This window comes from Sciurus carolinensis, chromosome 13, assembly GCF_902686445.1.
Source record: "Sciurus carolinensis chromosome 13, mSciCar1.2, whole genome shotgun sequence".
In the NCBI taxonomy this organism is placed as follows: domain Eukaryota; kingdom Metazoa; phylum Chordata; class Mammalia; order Rodentia; family Sciuridae; genus Sciurus; species Sciurus carolinensis.
In genome coordinates this window covers 93,736,207-93,760,146 of record NC_062225.1, presented here as the reverse complement: position 1 = coordinate 93,760,146, position 23,940 = coordinate 93,736,207, and the positions used below count along the sequence as shown (strand labels likewise).

The 23,940-nt window shown below is 56.0% G+C and overlaps 1 protein-coding gene across 18 annotated transcripts in view; it reads right to left on the bottom strand.

Moving 5' to 3' along the window:
* Myt1l (myelin transcription factor 1 like) overlaps positions 1–23,940 on the bottom strand; it is a 371,913-nt gene that overhangs the window by 246,081 nt on the left and 101,892 nt on the right. For all 18 annotated transcript variants that reach the window (XM_047522641.1, XM_047522639.1, XM_047522638.1 and 15 more), the window contains exon 3: positions 10,001–10,093. The gene's annotated coding sequence lies outside the window, so the exon portion shown is untranslated. The remainder of the gene's footprint in view (positions 1–10,000; positions 10,094–23,940) is intronic.

Below are 23,940 nucleotides of genomic sequence, written 5' to 3'. Positions count from 1 at the left end.
TGCCAAGGGCTGGGGTGGGCCCGCCGGGACCAACGTGGACTGTGTGTCTGCACACTGCTCTTTCTTCTGCTGGGCTCTGCTTTCCCCTCTCATCCCACGAGCACACATGTGCCCCCACACACGAGCACGCCCGGCCACGTAGGGATGCACAGACATGCATGCGCGCGCACACGCACGTGACTTGATACACAGGCATCAATGTCGACACAGGGTTAGAACAATAGTGGCAACAGCCCAGGATAGCAGGTGTCCCTGAGAGGCAGACAGCAGGTGGGTGCAGGGCCTCTGTCCCTGGGAGGGACCTGGGGGGGCAGGCAAATCTGGGGGTTAGTGCCGAAGGACTCTGGACACGCCCGATCTGTACCCGATCTGTAGGGATTCTCAGGTCTGGAGTCAAGGAAAACCAGCCGCAGACCTGATGGCGGAGAGAATGCTCGACAGATGGCTGTAGTGATTAGCCTGCTCAGGGCCAGGAGAGCCCCCTGAGACTACTGCTGCAGAAGCCCACAGAGCCAGGGTCCTTGCCAGGGAGACGCTGGTGAGCCGGAGGTCTGGGGCAGTCTCGGAGGCGAGCAGGAAGGCTTTGTTGAGTTCCCTGGGGACTGCAGACTTGCAGACGGGCTCTGGCACAGCGCTCGGGTCCCTCAGGAGCCTGTGTGCCCTGAGGCGCTGGCAGTAGGTGCTCTGCAGGCTGCAAGCTCCTGTTTTAATGAGGTGCACAGATGTGAGCCCAGCGCTGGGGAAAGGTGTCTGCGGAGGCCTTGGAAACGCTGTGCCAGGGGTCCTCTGGCTTCCCTGCCTGTTCACAGACTCTCTGGGAGCATCGGCCAGCCATGGGCACAAGGGCGGCGCAGTGAGGCCAGCACCTCCCTTCCTCCTGCTGGTGTCCAGGCACCACGACAGCAGCCAATGCTGCCTTCCTCCCCCGACGTCCCTGGGGAGCCGAGCGTCTTTGTTGCGAGGACAGAAAGGCTCTTAGCAACCTCTGGTCTGTAAGCTAGCCCAGCACCCTCCAGCTCAGCACGTGGACGGCCGCGAGCAGGCCTCTGCTGCCACCCTTCTGCGTCCAGTGACCCGGCTTCCCCTGGAGTGCGGGCTCCCTTTTCTCCCTTGCCCCTCACCCGCACGCAGGCCCGAGTGGTGAGGGCGTGAGCCCCCACGCCGGGCTCAGGCTTGCTCAGCCACCTGCTGCAGTGCCGACCCAGTGGCCACAGTGGTCTTCCAGCTGTCAGCTCCTGCTTCCCACCACAAGGCCACACAGGTGGCCAGGACGACTGGAGATCGCAGAGGAAGGCAGAGCTCAGGACGCCACCAGGTTTACATTCCTCAAGGAGAGAGGAGGGTGTGACTGTTTGAAAGAGTGGAAAAGTGAGAAAGGATCTACCTTGATCAAGTAGTTAATAAGGGAAATTTTTAAGGAAAACGTTCCAGCTAGTAACGAGGAGAGACCGTGCAAACCGGGAGCAGCGCTGCATCCTGGCCAGGGCATCGGGAGGCGGGAAGGCTGCTGGGATCTCCTGGGCTGGCGGCTGTCAGTCAGGTGAGGGGCACCAGCCTGCAGGGTACCACTGCCTTCTGGCCAGGCGGCAACAGGAAGGTGGCTCGAGGTCAGAGCTGAGCGGCTTCTGCCTCTGCTGTGACACACTGGGAGGACCCAGGCAGGAGCAGGGGCCGGGCCTCTTCAGAACAGCGGTGGCCCCCACCCAGCACGTAGGCACAGAGGCAGGAGGAGGGAGCAGGAGAGAGCCTTGCACCCAGTTTCTGCTTCCAGGGCACACCCACAATGCCCCGCTGGGGGCGATACGGGGAATCCGAGTGCCACCTGGATGCCGGGCGACCATCGGGACTCTTTGTTCAAGGTTTGACACGTGGTTATGTTTTTTTAATAAAAAGTGCTATTATTCTAAAACCTTTCGCTGAAGTGTTTCTAGGTAGATTTTATGCTAACTTGGGCTTGTTTTGAAGTGATCTGTGTTGGGGAGAGGATGGGGTAGACACAGCAAGCTGGCCACGTTCCCGTCCCCTGGGGCGAACGTCCACTCTTTCCATAACAGAACAGCACAAAGTCAAAAGTGTTCCCGGGCTGGAGGGAAGGAGCTGAGGGATCTACCTGAGCCAACCTGAATGTCTGCAAAGCTGGGTCCCCGTGGCTTGTCCCTGAAAGAGTTCACACACCCAAACGTGGCGCATACCACGGGATATGCACGGCTTAAAAGTCTCCACGGGTCTGTTAAAAATAAATCTAACGTGTTTAAAAATAAAAAGTAAACAGCAGTTTATAAAGGGAAGGGGCAGGTCCTGTGCATCTGGCTCGGGTGGTGGAATTCGGCCACTGAACTGAGGAGTCAGGCGACACACAGGACAGGGCGTCCCCAGGGCCTCGCGGGCAGGGACCCGACCTGGCTCCTGCCGGCCTTCTTCCTCCACCTGCAGGAGGAAGTGCAGGCTGCTGATTCAAATGCTCGTCCCAGACCCTCACCCAGAGACTGACACCACAGGCCTCGCGAGGGGATCAGGGACCTCCTGTGGGGTAAGCTGGTGACCTCCTGCGCCAAGTGCAGAGCCCCCTGGGAAGATCCAGTGCAGGGCCAGCTGCCCGCAATCGACTTGGAGAGCAGGCGTCCATCTCAGGACAGATGAGCAGTGACCAGGCCCCACGTCCACAGACCACAGGTTGAGGGCAGAAGGCAGTCTAAACGCTTCTGAAGGAAACACTGGTGACATTTGGACCTGAAGCTTGGTCAGCAGGCTCATCCGGGTCCTTCATGGGGAGCAGGCCTACGGGGCCACCAGGCTGTAGCAGTGACCTTTGTGTGGGGCACAGGGGTCAGACCAAGGGTGGCTGCTTGGAGAGAATGCTGCGGCACAGGGGACGGCACCCTGGCCAGGTTGCTGTGGGGCAGCAGGCAGCCTGTGTCCAGTGTCTCACGGTGCCCTCTTCCTGGGCAGGTGGAAGTCCCGTGTCCCCACTTCCTTGCAGAGGGCTGGAATCTGCCCACTGACCTGTGCTGACGGGCTGCTGTGACCCAGCCCAGGCACCCTGCCCAGTGCCCACAGGCCCCCCAGTGCTGGGAGGCCACAGGTTCCAGACGGCAGAGCCACAGATGAAAGCAGTCACCCCGCTGGCCTCAGGTTGCAACATGAGCAAGAAATAAGCATTCGTCATTGTGTGTGGGTCAGGTTTCCACTGCTTCGACCACAGCGCCTGACCAGGAGAGCAGGGGGAGGTCATCTTGCCTCAGGTTTCAGAGTTTTGCTCCTTAGTTGGCTGGCTCCCTCCCTCACAGCCCAAGTGAGGCACCATTATGGTGGAAAAATGTGGCCGGGAGAGGAGCTCAGCTCACGGCAACCGGGAGCAGAGATACGGTCAAGCACAGCACACCCCAGTGACCGACTGCCCGCAGCCAGGCCCCACTGCCTGCAGCTGGCCCCCGGTACAGAAGTGCTTTCAGAGACCTGCTCCCAATCGGGCCCACCAATGACCAGGCTAGCCCCTGCACCTGCAGCCACGAGTCGCCTGAGCTGGTGGAAGACTCCGCAGGCGCGACCCTAAGGGCTGCTTTCCGATGCATTTTTGGAGAGCCCAGGCTGTCTGGACCATCCCAGGCTAGTGAGTTTTAGAATTGGCATCATCTCACTCTCATCTTCCTGTACAGGTGTTGTGCAATTTGCTTTTGCACCTTCCTGAGCTCTTGGGGCAGGGACCCAGCACCTTCCTCACGGCTGAGGTCCGGTGCTCATCCTATCTGCTCACGGTATTCATTCATATTCCCTACGATAAATGCATTAGTAGTGAATTTGTGGCAAAGCACCATAAAGATTTACAACTGAAAGAGAATTTGTATCATTTTCTTGTAGTAGGAAAAAATGTTTAAAAACTCTCCCTAAATTACCAAAGTGGCTCACCTCCCAGACTGGCCAGGGCTCTGCTGAGCCACTGGCCTGGCAGGTTGGGAACTTTGGGGGCACCCCATAGAGAAGCAGGAGTGGACGGTCTCTGGCATCACCCACAAGAGCAAACTTGCTACCCCTCTCTTCACCAGGAGAAGCAGATTGTTTCCGTCCTGGACCTGCTCATGTGGGGCGATGTCCACTGTCGCCAGCAGGACCTCAATCCCACCCCTGCACCAGGACACACGTGCGGTGGTTCAAACACACAGCTCCATTGTACATAGGATGATTCTCCTGTGGAGGTCGACCAAGAACAGTGACACCAGGCGGCCATGAGGGGACATTCCCTGGCCGCCAGGCACCCGCACATGCAGCTGCACAGGCTGCTGGTCATGCTGCTCTGTACCTGTCCGCTCTGTCCCTCCTTCCTGCTGGCTCCTGTGGCTCTGCTCTTGCTGTCCCCTCCCCTGCTGTTTCGCAGGACCCCATTTCCTTCTCCCTGGATGCAACCCTTCTCATCCTGGGGGTGATGCGGCTCTGACTCCAGGAGCGAGACCCTGGTCTCATCTCCTCGCGGAGCACCCTGCTGCCTGCGCAGCGCTCCCACCCTCTGGTTCCGAGTGACCGGTGACTACACTGCTGCTTGTTGTGTCTGCTTCCAGTGACGAGGCCAGGCACCAGATCTCCCGCAGGGCCCTGGAGAGGTGTCCGTTGACGCCCACCCTGCTGGTTTGGGAGGGTGCCAGAGGACAGGTGGTGCAGGTGATGGATTTGAAGAGCCGGTGCTGTGTGCTGGCCACTGGGAGGCACGCCTTACTGTCATTTCAAGGAGTCCTCAGGAGACAAGACCTGGAGGGCACCCCCACCCTCACAGGTGACCACAAGATCACGAGAGATGGCTGTGCCCCTCTGCTGCCAGGGTGGCAGGGAGCTGGTGCCTCTCGGTTGTCCTCCCAAGGGGATGTTCTGTCTGAGGTGAATGCTGGGACTCAAGCCCCATCCCTGGGCCTTGTCCAAGGCCACCTTCCCCTCCTTGGCCAAGCACCCTGCCCACAGTGAGGCTTCAGCTCCTCCTGGGCCCTTCCAGCAGCCCGCCCAGCCTCTGCCCAGCAGGCGCTTCCAGCTAACCTGCCTGGCAGGGTCTGCAGAGGGAAACCGTGTCTGCTCCCGCGTGGACAGGCCCAGCGCCCCTCCTTGTCTCAGCATCACTTCTGAGAGCTCAGCACCCCACCCGCCCTCCACAGCTACTCCCCCAGCACCAGCACCAGGTCTCTGGAATGTGGTGGAAGCCCTGGCATCCACCCCTGGGGACGCTCCCTGGCCCCAAGCTTGCTCCAGGAACACCAGCTCGCCCACGTCGGGGGCTGTGTCTGGCTTCATTACTTTAAACATACCGTTTTATAGCTCTTCCCACAGTGTGGCTCACGTGTGTGCTTCCCCACTAAAGGTTTCAACATAAACAGCTTTGCAGCAGAAGAAGTCAGATTCTGTTTTTGTATCTATAATGTCCGACATGTGACTCAGAAGTACGTCATATAAAAGGAAGGAATATGCACTTCTGTACGACATTAGAAATAATGTACTTAACAATGCACTTACTAAAAACTGAGAATAGGCATTTATTTTATTTAGTTATAGGCAAAATTTCCTCCATTTCCCATAAGAAATAATGAATTAGAAACCCAGGTGACTGCAAATGAGTGGAATTAGCGCGTATAGATTCATGGGTCCCACCCTCTGCAGGATCGTGTGGGGCCAGGGTAAGGACTGGTGTGGGCTACGCTCTTGCAGGGGCTGCAGGTGCCAGCGTGCAAGGCAAGGCTGAGGGGGTGCGCTGGGGGCTCTGTGCCTCCCTGAAGGAGCTCTCCCCATGCACACGAGGAATCAGATGGCATGCAATGCCATAGACAATACCCCTAGTCAAAAACACGCACCACGTAGACATCAGGCACCACACAGCGTTCGCATCCTACTTTTGACCCCCACTATCATTGAGGTCATTCGGCATCAGCACTTGGTGAGCCTGAACTCCCGATAGCCAGTCTTCCCTCTCGTTTCTTCACTCACTACTGGGCTGCCTTGGGCGTCCACCTGGTACGGGAGCCGGGAGGTGCTGGGGAGGGACACACAGGGCAGCTGCTCCAGGAACCCAGCTCTCCAGAGGCTTCTGTGAGCACTGAGATGCTCTGGATGCTATACTGGAGGTCCTGAGTTGTCTTCCCTGCCTTGTGGCAAAGCCCTGTTCCCACAGCTTCTTCTAAGACATGGAGGGGCCCAGACCTGCCCTGACCCTCTCTGATGCTCAGCTGCTGACCTAGCACCAGGCAATCTGAAGGATGATGTGTTATGAGCATTGCAAGGGTGGCAGCAACCCCGAGGGCATGGTCTCCTCCACCCGCTCCCTGTTTTAAACACAATAGCTCGAAATTCAGACTAAGTTTAGTGCTTCCTGCATTCATCTCAAGCAATCCTTGGACAAGTCATTCCAGCCATCTAGCTGGTGAGGAGACTGATTGAGGGAGCCATCTGACTTCTCCGAGGCCACAGAGGGTCTGGTAGAGCTGGTGGTGTCCCTGGACTGGCTGCTTAGGGTGTCACCCAGGTTTCTGCTGGACACCACACTACGTGGGGCCCGCCAGCCTCTTCCCTCTGGACTGGCCAGAGTGGCAGGAACCTCTGCAGGAGTCTGCAGGTTTCTCCCACCCACGTTCCCGCAGGGTTCATTCAGGCTCTGTCTGGAATCAGGTGGAGCCTTCTTTAAAGTCACAACCACCCTGGCTGACCATCTCAACGGAAGGAGTTACACCACACTGGGCAGAGTGACACACACTTGTAACCCAGAGCTGAGGCAGGAGAATCGTGAGTTGAAAGCCGGCCTCAGCAACTTAGCAAGATTCTTTCTAAAAATAAAAATAAGGACTGGGGATGTGGCTCATGGTAAAGTGCTCTTGGGTTTAATGGCCAATACCAAAAAAGGAAGAGAGAAATAAAGAAAATCCATGGCATTATTAGTCTTTTCCAAAATTCATCCCTTTATCAAGCTTCTAAGGTATCATCTACAGTAATTTGAAACAATTCTCCTTTGTGTCTCGCGTGTTCTCCTCTGAGCTCTTGTATGTTCATTTTGTCCTTACAGAGAGTTTGGGAAAAACCGTCTGAGCCACGTGTTGACAAGACCTGCTGCGTGGCCCTGGGGGCTCACCAGGATCCCGCACGGCCGCAGGGCACGGGCACGGCCCCTGCTCACTTTCCTCCTTTGGCATGAGAGGTTCAGGCCCAACACACCCTGGACGTCCAGGCGAGGTGGCATCCTGCGTTGGCTGCAACCTGGATATACTGCACGTGACATGCCGGAGGGTGCTGGGAAGGTCTTCCTTGGCCAGAGTGGCAGTCCACGGAAACACTGGAACTTCTGCTCTTACGGGTTTCTGGGACCTTCCCTGATTCCTCAGACATCACAAATCTGCTCTATCCCTATGGGCTCTGTGGCAGCTGCTCCCTGAGCTGGGTCCTCATTCCCTGCCTCACATGGGGACCCAGCCCTGTTGTCACCTTAGACTTTATCCTGTGCATCTACAAGTACTGAAGTTTTCAGAGCAAGGAAGAGTGATAGTGCTTCTTTGAAACATTATTGTGACCCCTTAGGACTATGAATTTAGATCTTCACCATGCGTTAGCAGAAGGTACAGGTACCAAATCCATTGCTATCCATTTTGTAAATAAAGTTTTATTGAACGTGGCCCTGACCACCGGTTTACACACAGTGTGTGACTCACTTCACACAGTACAGGCAGTGATTCCTTCTGTGCACACGGACTCTCTGCTCATGGTAGTCAGGTTCCACCACCATAGCAGCTACCTGAGTAGTCAGCCTATGAAGAGGAAGCTGATTTGGGATCACGGTTTCAGAAGTCTCAGTCCGTGGTCAGTTGATTGAGCCCATGACTTGGGGCCTTTGGCAGTCCATCAAAGAGTGAGGTGTGGCAGAGAAAGGCCATCTGCCTTATGGCCTGAACAGGCAAGAGGAAGAAGAGGTAGCCAGGGCCCCACTATCCCCTTCAAGGACACGCCCCAGTGGCCTAAACTCCTCCCATGAAAGGCTCCACCACCTCCAACAGCATCGCCATGGGGACCAAGCCCTAATCAAGACATGAACCACAGCACTGTTTCTACACCATGAAGTCCAGCCCAACTTGTATGCTGGGGTGACTCACAAGCTGCCTTGTGTGTGTGTGTGTGGTGCTGGGGATTGAACCCAGGGCCTTGCGCTTGCAAGGCAAGCACTCTGCCAACTGAGCTATCTCCCCAGCCCATAAGTTGCCATTTTATGGACAATTATGTGAAGATTTATATTTTGTTTCCAGTGGTTAGAAGGACCTATGGATGAGATTTATGACATACATTCAGGAAATAAATAACTAATATTACCTGAGGATCCAGTGCTAATTGTTAAAGAGTGAGAGACAGGATCAAAGTTGAGCAGTCACAGAGTGTAGGTAAGCAGCTCTGCTGCTGCCCGTGCCTCCAGCTGACCACAAACGCTCACCACTGCCCCGACAGGGAGCGAGGCCGTGTGTCCCCAGGACAGAGCAACCCTGGGGCACACTGGTTGGTGGTCCTCCTTTCTGATAGGACCTGCAGGCCCGGAGACTGGGTAACCACACTCACCCCAGCCCCAGGAGAGACCGGGACCAGGCCGGCCAGCGCAATCACGGGAGGTGGACAGACCCAGGGATGGCACTGGGCAACTGGAGGTTGTGAACTCAGGGCAGAAGACCGGCTGCTGCAGCCTGCAGAGGTGCTCCCTCAGCCACGCCCACTCGTCCGCCTCCCGGGGTGCCGCTCTCAAAATCCAGCACGGCCTCCCCCGGGGAGCCTGCCAAGGGCAGTGTGCTGGGTGTGGACGTGGATTTCTATTTCAGAATCAGCACTCTCTGTCAGCACTTTGCCTAGTTTGTGGTGAGAGTTGCACTTGCATGTTGGATGTTAAACTACACTGATGATCCCCATTTGAACGCGAACATTGAACTCAGAGTTAGAAATACCAATTCCGTAAAGCCAAGTTTAAAAATCAGAATCATAAAATATTCCATTAAATGTTCTTATTACTTAAACTCAGAGAAATTAGCCCAAATAAGAGAGCCCATGTGTGCAAAGCCCTGCAGTCAGAATCTGACTGATTTCAGAGCCGAGTGTGAATTCACACAGTAGGATCTTTCCTTTCTGCTGTGCTGCCTGTGACCACGTGGAAATGGACCCCTCGACAGAAGCCTCTCTGGCGGCACCAGTGGGTGCAGGGCTTCTTTCAGGGAAAGGGGCCGGGTGCAGAGGAGGGATGCGAACCCTGCCACCCACCAAGCAGTGGCGGAGCTCCTGGAGCAGCCGCACCCACCAGGCTGGGCGTCGGGAGAGGGTGCAGCCTCCTTTCCGGGGTAGGGGAGGACAGAGTTTGGGCTGTCAGACAGGCAAATGGGGTATTCAGCAGGCAGACAAACCACTAATGCACAGCGAGCCACAGAGCACAGGCCAGGATCCTCCTCACACAGCGTTCTGAGGAACTGCCCCTGGGCCAGGGTTTTCTTACTTCTCCCAGCGTGTGTCGGTGGTGCTCGGGATGCGGGCCCTGGGAGGTAAGCCAGCGCCTCTGGAGTCATCTCACGCCTGTGTGCAGACCTGGAGGCCTGCTCGGAGCTGCGGTTTGGGCCTCGTTACAGTCGTGTGGGTCTCCTGGGGTCTGCCGACGGCCACCCCACTCACCTCCGTGTTAGAATTCGTGAGCTTCAGCACCTGCTGCTGCTGTGAGTGTGGGTGTTTCCAGTGACTCTGAGGGGTCCCTTCCTTTGGTGTTTCTGGTCCCATTTCCTTGTCATTGGCCACCCCAAGGACTCTGCACAGCACCCAGAGGCAAGCACCCATCATTCTTGCCCCATTTAACTTTAGTATTGAGAACATGTATGCACCATCTAATTCAACTGCAAATGGCTCTTTTTAGCCTGAATGACTGTGTGAGAGGATGCACAACAGGGTGTCGACTGCCTCCCAGAGGCCACGGAGCTCCCTGCAGCCAGCAGAGCTCCTCAGCCGCAGACCAGCACCAGAACAGCCATACCTGAGTTGTGGGGCTCTCTCTGGACAGTGCCGCTCCTCCTCCACAGAACAGAGGCCGCGGGATGGGTTCACCAGTCCTCCTTGGCGTTCATTTCTAGAGGAGAGACAACGGTGGGCGGTAACTAGCTGAACCCAGGACCCGCCCGCTCCCCCCGGCTCACCTGGAGCAGGGAGCTCTGTTCCCGGGAGGCAGCTGCACCCCAGGAGGAAACCTCTGGCCCAGCTCCTTTGAAATCTGAGCTATTTAACTCTTTAGACACAAGTCTGGATTGAAGAAAACGAGCAATTGACCAATTACTGGTCACTTTGTGCCAAATCGCCTTCTTTAATACTCGGATGCAGTTAGGAGACGCTGTAATGAGATATATATTTTAGATGTTTAACTCTTCCTCGGAAATAATGTGCTTCCGTTCATAACAAAATGTAGTCTGCTGTTGCCATAGGCACTTCCGAATGGCGTCAGCTTTATCTCAGCAGAACCATGACCAAAGGAATCGTCTTCATTAGGGAAAATTTAAGTTTATTTATTAACCTTCTACCAAGAATTTCTGCAATATCACCTCGGTCTTAGAAGCTACTGACTGCTCTAATTTAAAAATAAAATATCCATATTATTTCAAATACTGCCACAGGAAGAATTCATAAAAATACAAAATAGATGAACTAAAAAATCAGAACGTGAGGGTGCAGGCCTCAGGGGAGGAGCCACCGTTCCGGATGCAAACCTCCAAATTCAGAGTCGCTCATTAAATCCCGTCTCCGGCACTGAGAGTGAGGTGTGAATGGGCAGCAGCCACATGTGTCAGGACCAGGAGGCCCTCGGGCTGGGCTGCCTGCTCTCACCACAAACCCTCTAAAGACTCCACCACGCTGCTCACAGGGGCCCCGAAACTGGCATGAGGGGCTGGGCGGGCAGCCACCATCCACTCGGTGACGCGCTGAGCAGCCAGGCAGAGCTGATTGTCTTCCCTGATGACAAAGGCGGAAACAACCTGGAGCAGATCATCCAGATACACGCACAGGGAGCGTGAGAACGATCCTGAAAAACCCGAGCTTTGTGCCCAAACTAGAATCATTGGTCACTTTGTAACATTTTAAAATATGTTAAGGTTTAATATAAATCATAATTTGGGGCTTATTTATGGTAATTTATAGCTCTCTATACATAAAAGCTTTGTAGAGAAAAGTCTGTTTTGCAGCCTTCTCTTGTCTACCAGTCCCCAGAACTCACACAACACGTCCACACACGTCCACACACGTCCACACAACATCAATGCAGGAAACTCTGCATTTTATCAACTCTAACTGTTCCTTTATTTGCAGTTGACTTGAGGTCTCAACTTTTTCTTGACGAAGACAAACGTCCCCCAAACACTCTGGTGGTCAGTCATTCCCCCTAAAACCCACCTAGATCCTGGAGTATTTATCTAGGACAACGATGCCTGTGCTCTGAGCAGGAAGGCAGAGAGGGAAGCACACGCGCAGTCCCCTGCTGCTGCAGATTGTCAGCACAAGCCTGAGGAGGACCAGTCAGTGGTCACTGGACACCTGTTGCAGGGCAGCCTCCTTTGACTTTCTGAAACTCGTCCACACTTTCTCAGTCACAACACGTGAAAGCAGTTAGCGTGGGAACTTGACATTTAATATTGATTGTGAACCTGTGGGCTCTTTCCAACAGCTGCTCTTGACTGGCAGCCTGCTTCCACTCCTGGGTCAAGGAGACCCAGCGCAGCCGAGGCTCTCTGACATTCTCTGAACGAAGAGCTCCGCGTTCACGTTCTCCACCCGGCAACCACATGGGTGGGCTAAATGTAAGACGTCCTTTTTCAGGAATTGCCTGCCAGGAGCTCTAGCCAGGGCCATCTGCACAGGAAGCGCGGCTCCTGCTCCACGCGGTCGGCCTCTGCCTGCGTGGCGAGAGCACGCCGTGGCTCTGAACACTGGCTGGTGCTGCACACATGCTCCCTCCCCAGAAGTACCGTCAAGCTGTCACGGCTGGCAACAGGACAATGAGCCTGCGTCCCGACCCTGGTCGAGGAGGGCCAGTGGCCCCAGAGCAGAGAGGAGGGGCTTCCAGAACTCTGCACGCAGCAGCTCACTTTGTGCACACGGACCCTGCCATCCTGCCTCTCCTGACATCTCTTGTTTCAAAGAGACCCCTCTGTTTGGCTGAGGAGGCACGTACGTGTGTCCATTTGGCAACGTGAGTCAATGCTGAGGATTAACTCCTGTGGAAATGGTTTTGCTTTTTATTTTTCTCCCTAGAAGGTCTGCAGGAGATTGGTTAAAAGATGAGGGACATGTTTTGACAGCGCCTCTTCCCCAGGCTTGTAACACTGAACAACAAGAGCCAGACAACGCTGCCAGCCTCGTTGTGCAGCACCGCGAGCAGGGGGAGGCCTCAGTGCAGACACAGGACTCTGACCAGACCCCTGGAAACAAATTCCAGGGACCCCAGGTCCAGCCGTTTGCTCGCCTAGAATCTGCCTTACATTGTCTTCACAGGAAACCTGCTTTCCAAAGCGATGGTCAGGAGGGAGCAGAGTGTCTGAGCAGCGGTGCTTGAGGCTGCCCCTCGCGTCCCCGTGGCTGGCATGCGCGTCCCCCCACTGATTACATGAGACCGTTGCTTGCAGTGTGGTTGAGAGGGACAAAGGTCTCGCCCCTTGGTCTGCGGCAGGCCCTGCGTGAGCAAAGGCCGTGTCTCCTCTGGTGCCACTCCTGTTAGTAACGTCAGCAGTCGCTCTCCTTTGGGGACGTTCCTCACGTAGGCCGCGCTCCGGGAGGACACACAGCCCCCAGTGATCTACACAAAGCAACGTGTCCCTTCCAGTTTCTCAGAGAGAAGGAATGATCCTCTTCAGAGATCATGGGCCAGGAAGAGGAGGTCTACAGCGGAGGCAAATGCCGGAGGAGGGCCTGCCCCGCGCCAGGCTGCGGGAGCCGCAGAAGCCTGCTGCAGGGTGAGTGGTGCCCTCCAGCTCTGCCTGCTCCGAGCCTTTCCTCCGCTCCCGGGACTTGTTTCCCAACCTGCAAAATGGACACAACTCTACCTGCTTTGCAAGTGTGTGTATGAAACCACTTTTGACTTTAAATTGTGCTACAAGCTTAAGGAGTCGTAATGATGATAGCTATTATCATAGGAATAGATGAAAGCAGGAAATAAAAAAAATCAGCCGGAAAAGATAGAAATCTCCCTTCTGTCCATGTTTAAATGTTCATTCACCTCTTTAATGTGTTTTAAAGTCCAAATCCATTATGTATTTGTCCATGACTCTTGTCGTCTGGAGTGTGGGGGTGTATTTGGGCAATTCAGGAGGTCTGACCCTCCCTCCCATGCTCTGACTGATCTCAGGATTCCTCTAGGTCACGGCAGTATTGGCACTTGGAATAGAACCTCGGTCTGATAAGGGACTGTGGGTTTCAGCATGTCAACCAAGAGCACAAAGAGCACCAGCACTGTGGTTTGTGACACGGTGCTATTTGCAGCTGGAAACGGCACTTGCTCTGTCTACTGCTACCTGACGAGGTGTTGCTAAGCTTAGGCCTGTGTCTCCAGCCTGCACTTTGTAGGTTCTCACACAACACTGGAAGGGAAACTTGGGTCCCCGTGGCAGTGAGCCACAGCAGGCCAGCGGGCCCCTGCAGGGGGTCGTCGGCTGGCTATGGGGATGGTAGGGCAGGTGATCTCTCACGTAGGTGCCGTGGATGTCCCTGGACAGCCCTGTCAAGATCTGGCAGGTGGAGGGGTGCACAGGCCATCGGAAGCCGTCCTTCACACAGCTCCGTCACATGCACCCAAGACGCCGTGACAGGCTTCCTCCGCCATCACATGGAACAGAGCATTGAAAACCAGGAGAGCTGGGCTGATCCAAGCACCCAGTAGGTGGCTCGCACAAGAGAATCAGGACATCCGGCGACATGGTGACAGGCCGGAGCCAGCAACACGCCCAGTGTGCCACCACGTAGGTAGAGCACACAGATAAGAACCTGGAGCTCACTGGGCTTCCCCGGGGCCAGTGCAGGTGCAGAGGACCACGTCTAGGATTGCCGCAGACCCCGTGGCCAGCAGAGATCACCTTGGAAGAAGAGGGGGATCGCTGGGACCAGGGAGGGCTTTCCCTGTTTTCCTTAATACTTCTAATTGCTTAATATTTTATCACCAAAGCAAATCCATGTAACATTCATGTGACAAAATAAAATGGAAAATGATAATAATTTCACACATCTATCACTGTGTCTGAGAGTTATTTATCAATCACTGTAAAGAACTATTACTACATTTAGGTTAAAAGTCTACACTTCCAAAGTCTCTGGGTAATGGCAAGATTCCCAACCACTCTGGCTCACATCGGGCGAGGAGCAGCCTGGGATCCTCCTACTGCTGACACACCAATCCCACCGACCCCAGGCGGTGAAGAAGTCTCCCTCCAGCTCCCTGAGAAGCAGCCCTGCCTGCGCAGGCTGATAGCGAAGGCAGTGCCACACCTGGCAATCAGGACCACGCTAGAGGGGCTGTCAGGCTGCGGGGGTCCTGGGCCCTGGGCTGCCCACACCAGGTGCTGGGGGCCCGCAAGCTGCCCCTGCAGGGAGAGGTCCCAGCAGCGGCCTCTGTGTGCGACTCTTCACGTGGCTTAAAGCGTGAAGAGGGCATTAGCCACAAGCAGGAATCTGGGTTCCACGATGCGAGTGTCGCAGCCGCTCGGTGTGGGAGCCCTGGCGAGGACTGGGAGGGAGACTGCACGCCACCCTCCCTGGCGGGAAGCTGGAATCTGACCTGCGTGGTTCCCCTGCCCTGAGCCTCCAGGATGGCTGGAGCACCCGCTTCCCACAGCACACGGCAAGTGCACTCCTTCCCTTCTCTCCCAGGACCCCGCAGGCCTCGCCGAGCTCAGGCTGCCTCCCCCACCCGCTTCCCAGCCCCGACGCTCCTCCTGGAACGTGGTGAGGAGACCTCGGCCGGCCTGGCTCCCTCTCCGTCCCACCCGCTCAGCACGCGTCCACACTGCAAGCTGCCGTCATGGATCCCTGATCCTGCCTCACGGTTCAGAGCTAGGAGGGGCTTCACAGGCAGCTGTGGAGCAGGCAGTACCACCCAGTGCCCAGGTGGAGACACAGGTCCAGCGGGCAGAGGAGGGGCTGGAGCTGGTCAGAGCGGGAGAACTCGCATTGCAGTGGCCCGGTGGACGGCCAAGCTGGCCGTGTGGCATCCTCTGCCCCTCAGCAGCGGCCCCTGGGCAAGGACAGCCGGGGCCCTGGAGGTAGAGCAGCCTTTCTCAGCCAGGCTCCAACCTGCATGGCATCCCACCGCCTGTCCAGCTGGAGGCATCCAGATGTCTCCAGCCTCGGTGGGCCGCGTCCTGCCAGTCGGGAGTGCAGCGCTCTCCATACTTGCTGCCTGCACAGGACCCGAGCCTGAGCCCCCAGGAGCGTCTCCCACGTCCTCGAGGGGAGGGCCCGCCCGTCTCTCCAGGGCTTCCCACTTCTGTCGCTGCCTTGTCAACAACCATGGCAAAGGCAAGTCCTGGGAGACAAGAAAGGAATCACATCTGCCCATCTTCACATCGCCAGGGGCAGAAGGCAGGACCGTGTTAAACGGCTCAACTAAATAATATCCACGAGGTGGACGCTGAGTTCCTTAACACTGCGGACATTGCTGCTCTGTGGCTTCCACACAGCTCTTCACACACACTACATCCTCGTAAATGTTGGCTGGCCAATTGGAAAGACACAAGTTGCTTTTCAGAAGAAAGCGAGCCACCTGCACCAGAAAAGTCAGAGGTGGAACCCAGGACTCGGAACTGTCCGGGCGTCTGGGCGTGCATGCACAAGCAGGGAAATGCCTGGACGTAGGGAGCCAGGGACACAGGAAGGCATGTGCAGTGTGCACCAGGGTGCAGTGTGCCGCAGGGTGCCGTGCACAGTGCTCACAGTGGGGCGCTCAGCTCTGCTTCTGAGACACAGACTTGCTGGATGGCGTTGTCACTTGCCTACTGAACCCCACAGAGTTTCAAGGAATCTTTGGGTAGAAAAGCAGAGTTGTAGCTGCAAGGCCTCTGAGAATATTCAGTCACTCTCTGTCGAGAGCCGTGATTGCAACCGTGACTGAAATGTGTTATGGGTTCCACCTAACTGAAGGCTGCGCCTTCGAGTAAAACCCCACCCACAGGGCGTGAGCGCACGCCACCCTTCTCTTCCCAGACTCTGCTGCGCGGGGTCGCTCTCCTTCTGGGATGAGGGCCGAGCATGAGGTGACTCTGAGCTCCCAGACATTTCCTTTACAAAGAAATAAGCAGGAGCTGCACACAGAAATGAGGCTCCTCTGTACAAATGTGTCCTCCAGCTAGCTGTCCCCAGAGACAAAGGACTTCCGCGTTACAGCAGTCTCATGCTAATTCCTTCACTGATCCTCAAACAATCTCGAGAGTAGGGCAAGAGAGAGATTATTAGCTTTATTTTCAGAAATCGCTGATTTCCGGGAAGGTAATCTGACAAAGATCCTGGAGCTGGGCGTGGACCTGGGGCGCACTGAGGGTCTGAAACACTGGGCTGCGTATTTCCATGCTTCTCCTCAGCAGCCAGCTCCCAGAATTGAGCAACAGCCTCTGGGATGAGAGCTCACTGCACCCCAGACCCGACTCCCCTTGTGCCCTGGGAGCCACAGCCAAGGAGCAGGGTCCCCTTCCTGCAGGGTCCCCTGACTGCAGGAGCCCTTGGAGTGCTCAGGGACGCTTGCCCTCCAGATGGTGAAACCTGTACGCAGACCCCATGAGGCCCTGCAGCAGAAATCCACCCCTGATCATCATGTCCTAAGGAATTCGCTTCACATGGTGCCCATCATCCTGGGACGGCCAACGTCTGAGTCACCATTGATTCTAAAGATACCAGCTGTCCACACAGCAGGGAAGAAGGCCGAGGGCTCCGTCCTGGTGAGGCCAAGGCTAGCTTGGGGACGTGGGGCCCTGTGTGGCCTGGACTTGCCAAAGAACAGTGTGGTGGCACTCTCAGCAGTTTGCAGCTGGCCAGGGACAAAAGTTCTGCTTCTGGCTGGCCATCGTCTGTCCCTTGGGGTCTAGGGAGGGAACAGTGGTTCCCCACAAAAATATAGCCAAAGAACAGGACTGTCCCAGCTCGGCCCCGTAACAGGCTAGTAAGACAGGAGCGCAGAAGTGAGTCCACTGTCCTTGGTGGACACCTGAGCGTTGGGGAGCCCCTGCCCCACTAAAGGCCTCACCACAGCAGCCAGCCTCCACAGAAGACCCGCCACCAGGGCCCAGTGTGTGCTCAATAAGCACCTGGCACTCTCCACGCCCTAATGCACACCCAGCACAGAGCATACGGATAACACCCTGAAGATCAGGGGGTCGGGGCATCTTTACCACATAGATTTTGCATAACAGCCACGTATTACTCAATTAAAACCTCCCAGCCATTCAGTACACCACCTATCTTACTTTCCTGTGTTTAATATCTCTGCTCAAAACCAAGCAATTCACAATAAATTGTTCTGTGTGCAAACTAGTCCATTCATCTGGTGGGGACCATGGGTAGAGGGCCAAAGCCTGGCTTCCTGATCCCTACGCCCCCTACTGGTAGGTTCAGGGCCCTGCTGTGCTTCTCACCAAAGACACATGGAAGTTGGTGGGTAAGATCTGCAACAGGGATCTGGTGATCTGGTCTGGTGCCTCTGTAATGGGCCACCGGCTGCTCACGGTGCTGGACAGGAGTCTCAAGGGTCGGCAAAGTGGAAGGGAGCAGCTAAGGTGTGACCCATCAGTGACCACTTCCGGCAGTCCCTGAAGTAAGTCTCTCTCGAGCGGGATCTGGAGCTCGGCCTCCTTTCTGCATCAGTGCCAGTCGCCTGACCCATCCTCCACACCCCGTGTGGAAGGAGGTGAAAGTGCGCACCCCTCTGCAATGCTGAGCTGCGCGCAGCACGTTCACCTGCTGGTAAATGTGGCGTTCTTGTTGTGCCTCCCGGTAGAGGATGCCGACTGAGCTTCGACATTTGCTTTGTGATCCTGGACACATCTCCACCTGGGGGCAGTTCCTTCATGTCCAGATACCAAGGCCAGTGAGATTGGACTGCTCCCCTCCAAAGCGAATTCTGCCTTTCTGCATACCACGGTCTGAAGACAACAGCTTGAAGTCACACACAGGATTCAAGTCATGCACTTTACCAAGGAAATAGCACATTCCATGCAGGCTCCTGAAGGGAGTTCATTGTTATTTAGTTTTATTTGCTACTGATCCCTCTCTTGAGAAGCAGACTGAGGATTTTTCAAAAGGTATGACCCAAACCTGGCCTTGATGAACTTAGCCTGCAATCCTGCTCACAGGGCCCCGTCTTCTTGGATTGCAGACACAAGGTGAACGGGCTGCAGACACCAGCCTGTTACGTAAAAGCAAATGTCACAGGAAAGGCTCTGGTGTTTGGTGTGGGGCTCCCACTCGGTGCAGGCATTTCCTAATCTGCCTTTGATGAGCTTCCCCAGCTTCCAGCTCTGTCGGATCCCTCCGGAGCCGTACAGAGTGTGCTGCATGGAAATGTCATCTGCCAGGACTGCAATTACTGGCACTCCAGCAATCACGGCACAATGCAGAATGGGTCGGATTCAGGTGAGAGCGAGAACCCGCAATCAAGCCTGGGGAAGGGAGAACAAAGCCATTTTCTTTCATTTGCCGTCAACACAACCATCAGGCCTTAATTACCAGGCAAGTGTGGGGCTGGCTGCAGAAAGGCTGATTATTATACAGCTCAGCTCCAAATCAGTTCCGTATTGATGAGCTGCAGAGAGGAAGCCAGCTTAGCCCCAGTGAAAAGGAGCAGGCGCCGAGCGGGCGATGAGTGGCAGAGGGAGCAGGCACGCTCGGGGGAATTAGGGATGGTTTTGGAAGGAGAGGAGGCACAGACACCTAAGAGCCAGCTAAAAATACACTCTGAAAGTCACACATGCTCATTTGGAACCTCGGTCCTCAGCTTCAGCACACTCTCCAACCAGAGCTGCTTGCTCACCAGATTTACTGTTTACCTCATGCGCTAAGTTCTTGAAAGCATCTTCCTTCCCAAAAATGTTCCCCAATGAGTGCCCCTAATTTTATATACATCTGCTTATGTCTATGTTAAATATCAAACGCCGAATTTAAGATCTCCTTTAGAGGCTGGTTCAACACTCCAGCGCAAGCTGAACCATTTTGAATAAAGCCCTCACATTAAAAATAAATAAATGTGCAATTGATTGGTAAAATCTCTCTCTTCTCACACACACCCACCCTTGCTATTCCAAAACACCATGTTTATGTAGGCACAAGACACAAGAACACATCTGCCTCAGGATTACAGGAATTTAATTGTAACGTGGGCAGACTCACCATAGCATATGATTTGAAACTGCTTTGTTCTGAAAGCAGATTCTGCTGTTTGGCAGTGTGGCCCAATGTGGGCTTGGGCACTTGTCCCTGAGGTCGAGGGTTCACAGAGCCTCACACCAGGTGTGCCGTGGCAGAGTGTTTACAGAGCTTGATGCCAGTCTGTGTCATTGAACACAGTCCCTCTGCCTTCAGCCCCTCTTCTACGTGGCCCGGGAACCAGCCCCGGCCATGGACCAGGCCTGCAGAGACTCCCCAGATGTGATGGAAACCAGGGCCCAGAGTGGAGGAAGCCTGGCGTCGCCTGTCCCTCCCTGACTGTGCTGCCCAGGCCTTCCTCCCGGGGCTCTGCGTAGGCAGACGATCCTGTGCTTGGCGTTTCTTGCTTGCTGGGGATGGCAGGAGCTCCGGGGACTGGGGAAGCTGCCACCATCTTGCCGAGGGGCTCACCAGAGCACAGGCAGGCAGAGTGGGCGAGTCTGGGGACACATCTCCAAGAGGAGTGAAAGACAGAAGCTGCCTCCTGCCACGTGGGTGGGCATGTGGCTCCTAGCCTGTGGGAATCCCACTCTCCGGATCTGAAGCACCGTCTCCAGGGGGCGTCTGCTCTCTGAGACCCCAGCCACAGGACGTGGGTCTAGAAGACGGCCCACCAGCCAGCTCCCAGGCCCACTCCCTCTGCTCCACGGTCCTCACCGAGCCATGGGGATGGTCCTGCCAGGGTGGGGACAGCATGGTGTGCCCACAGAGCCCTCAGGAGCCCTACTCCTACTGCACTATGGCGCCTCCAAACTGAGCTGCTTGCGGAGCCGCGATGGCCCAGGACCAGCCCTCCCCATGCTGACCGTCCTTACATGTCCCACTGGGGCAGTCCTCAGAGGGCTCCAGGCCTCTGGGGCCCGCACACCCTTGAGGGGTCCTCAAAGCCTGCCCGTCAAGGATGCAGCCTGTGCGGAAGACCCTTTTCAGCTGGGTTGGTCAGAGCAGCCCACGTGGCCTGCAGGGGCCCCAGCTGGAGAGAACAGCCTCTGGTGGACACGGTGCTGCGGGGAAACCAGGGCCCTGACAATGTTCCCTTGCTGTGGAAATGTGGCGATTTTTCATACATTTATGGCTCATATTAACGTACAATGGGTTTTTAATTATTTTAATAAATAAGTGCTTGCACGTCACTCCTCCCTGTTGTGAGGATTGACACTGTTTTCCATGTTGACCTTCAATTTCACCTTCATTCTGGGCCCTGATTTTAAGTTTTCCTAATTATTGATTTATTTTCTGTACTTCTCTTTTGAGAAGAGGTTTCACTGAAGTCCAGAACCTGTCCACCTCACTCTACCCAGTATCTTCCAGTGCTGGCCCACGGGAGGTCAGCACTATTGGACAAACAAGTGAGTAGATGAAGGACGAGACAAAAGGCTGTCAGCGCTCGAGCAGACTGTTGCTGCAGACACTCTGGAGCTTCCACACGACTCACACCAGAGGAGACTCATTCGCCGGAGATGCTGGGGAGGTCTGCGTGGGTCTGGGGCGTGAACGCGGTCCTGTGGCGCTCCGGCTCCAGAACCCGGAGGAGATGGAACAGCCGCGCTGGCGTGGGACGCAGGGTGAGCTGGGCACGCCTGCCCGTCCTGCTCTGGGACCCGAGCAGGTGGCAGATTGTGAGGAACTGGGTCACAGGAAGTGATAAAACTAGCAGGTCAGGTCTGGATTTGTCACGTAAACACCATCTGCTTTTCCTCAGCATTAGAGACCCTGAGAAAATGTCAGAACCATGTCCCTCGTGTGGGATCGGCAGAGCATTCTGTGAGGCAGCTTCTAATCTAGCTGAGCAAATGGAGAACCAGCCCAAGCTTCCTCAGCTGGCCGCTCTACGGAAGGGCCCACAGCATTCTGCAGAGGGACCTTCCTCTTCCCAGGGAAGGATATCCAGTGGCCTGAGCCGGGTCAGTGTGAGGAACCGGGGCAGCGTCTGTGAGGGGGTGGAGCGGCAGCATCCTGGGTGAGAACTAGTGGCACATTAGGACCCCGACTACGTCCGCAGGAGCCATGAGCCTTGCTGAGCTCGCTTGCCAGAGGTTCGCATTTTCCAACTCAGACTCCCCCCGAATCCCATCCTATCAAGCAGAAGACGGCACCAAGGACCACTCCCCAGGGCACTGGTTTGCCCAGGGAGCCTAAGGTCAGCTGTTCGGCATCCACAAAGACAGTTGAGCACAGCACACAAGCTCCAGTGTTCGACTCCTGTCCTGCACGTTTATGGAGTGCCCCCTAGAGGACCCTGCACTGGTTCCCCAGGTGAAATGGAGGTCAACAGCATCCCTGCCCAGAGGAGTCCATCAGCCCTGTGGGCACTGGGTAGAAGCCACACCTCTGGAGACTCCTCCAGGAGGCACCGCCTGGGCCAGGCTCCAGGACTGATCCTCAGCACCTGCTCTGCCGTGCGCCCTGCCACTTCCCCCCACGGTGCCAAGCTCCTAGAATCCAAGGGCTGAGCGGAATGTCTCATATTCTGCTGCAAATGCCTGTGGGACACCTCTGGACTGTGCTCCAGCAGTTCCTCTGCTCCGAGGAGAGACCCTGAGGAGCAGCAGAGCCACTTGAGCACTTCAGGATGGAGCCCATGGTCCCCGGCAGTCTTAGCTTCTCTCCCCGCCATTGTTCTTCTGGGTGGCTCACGTTGGTTGACTGCTGTCCACACCATACTGCTGTGTGCTAGCACCCAAGAGAGCCTCGGTGTGGGAACCTGCAGCAGAGCACCCTGAGCTCCTGCACCCAGGACGGGGGTCCGCCGGGGCAGAGGGTGGGCACCGAGACACTTCTCAGTCTTCTGGCAGCCCTGCAGACGCAGTCGGCTCTGTCTGCAGGCTTTCTCCTCAGGTCTGTGTGGGTCCCAGCAGAGCTTCCTCTAGGAGTCCTTGCTTTCCCCAGACAGAGGGGCTCTTTGGGGCTGGGCCCTGCCATCCGGGGAAGGTGGCATCTGCAGGAGCCCATGGGCACAGAGCTGCTCGGGAGATTTCCTGCAGTGTGGCCCCTCTGCCAGGGGAAGTGAGTGCTGTTGGCCTGGGACACAGGCTTCCAGACCCTGCTGCTGACCCGTGGAGTTGGACCCCAGTTCTTCACAGTTAGGCCCTCCAGAGCCACACTAAGGACCTTCTGGACCCTTGGTCTCTCTGCCCTTGAAGGTGAGGCTTTGCTCATTAAGAATCGTGGACTCGCTGTCCGTTTGCAGGACTCTGGGATGGAGCACAACCTAGGCAGATGCTGCTCGTGGTCAGCACCCCCTGGTGCTGCAGCATCATAGCCGAGTCCAGTGTGCAGGTCTGAGCTCCGGGACGCCACTGGGGACACTTGGGAGTGTTACACTGTCACAGACTCGTTTGGTTTGGCACTAGACCCCTGCAGTCCACACTGTGGAGATGGACGTGCTACTTCTACCTGGCAAATTCCAAGCCAAGGCAAATGAGCAGGAACTACAAGCTCCCTGGCACCTCACTGCCTGTCACAGACTGAACTCACTAGGGTTGGGAAGGAATTGGGGTGGAATAGTCCACTGTGAGGATCAGGAAGCCAGGATGCGGGGACCAGGGCAGCTTCGTTCAGAGATGGGGCTGCAGTGTCCCTTCCGGATCATGCTTGCACTGACTGGTGTGTGAAGCAGTCCTGAGTTGCATTTTACAGTCAAGACAAAAAAATTTCCTGAATGCTAACACACATAAAGTGGTCTACAATAAACATCATGCTGCTGTTCTCCACACCATAATGCTGATTTTAGCAGGGGTTTTGCGACTTTATTTAAAAACAATGCTGCCCTTAGTATCTGTAAGGCTGCTCACCTGAGGACTGTGGCCTCAGTACTTACTCATGGACACCCTTCCTTTAGAATAGGCACACATGAGTTCATCCTGCAGCTTCGCCCTGCCCTGGAACTGGTTCCGGAATGTGTTGGGTGACTGCCCACGGGAGGCGCAGGCCCTGAGGCCGCTGCACCCTTTGCAGCTGTTTTGAGCTCAGCAGGAGCCCGCAGGGAGGCAGGAGGCACAGGGTCCAGCATGTGTGGGTCCCAGGGATGGCCACACAGGGTCACTCCAGGAGCTTCCTCGCCTGAGACCCTCCCATTGACTCTGACCAAGCAGGGGACAAACGGCTGTGCCTGAGCTGCTGCTGTTACCTCGCATGGGGAACCCTTGGGTCTGGGCGCTGGAGGGGCTTGGGAGCGCTCAGGCCCGTGACTGTCTTCAGACCTAACAGCCAACGTAAGACCCCTGGGACTGGGGGAGGGGGACGGGCTCTCGCCATGACCCACAGGCTGCTTTAGAATCCTGCTGCTGGCTCTGAGGGGGAGGTTGAGTGACCCACCTGCAGGCCTCAGACAGCCAGGGCTCCAGGCAGAGCCCCAGGGCCATGGCCTGCGTCCCCATCACCGCCTCCTTCCAGGGCGAGCACTGCTGGTACCAGCTGGCCCCCAGGACCGGGGAATCTGAACTGAGGGCATGGCCACGCTGCAGGATGTGGGTGTGCCTGGGGCTCCAGCCCAGCAAGAGGAAGTCTCGGGAAATACCAGGGTGTTCAGTG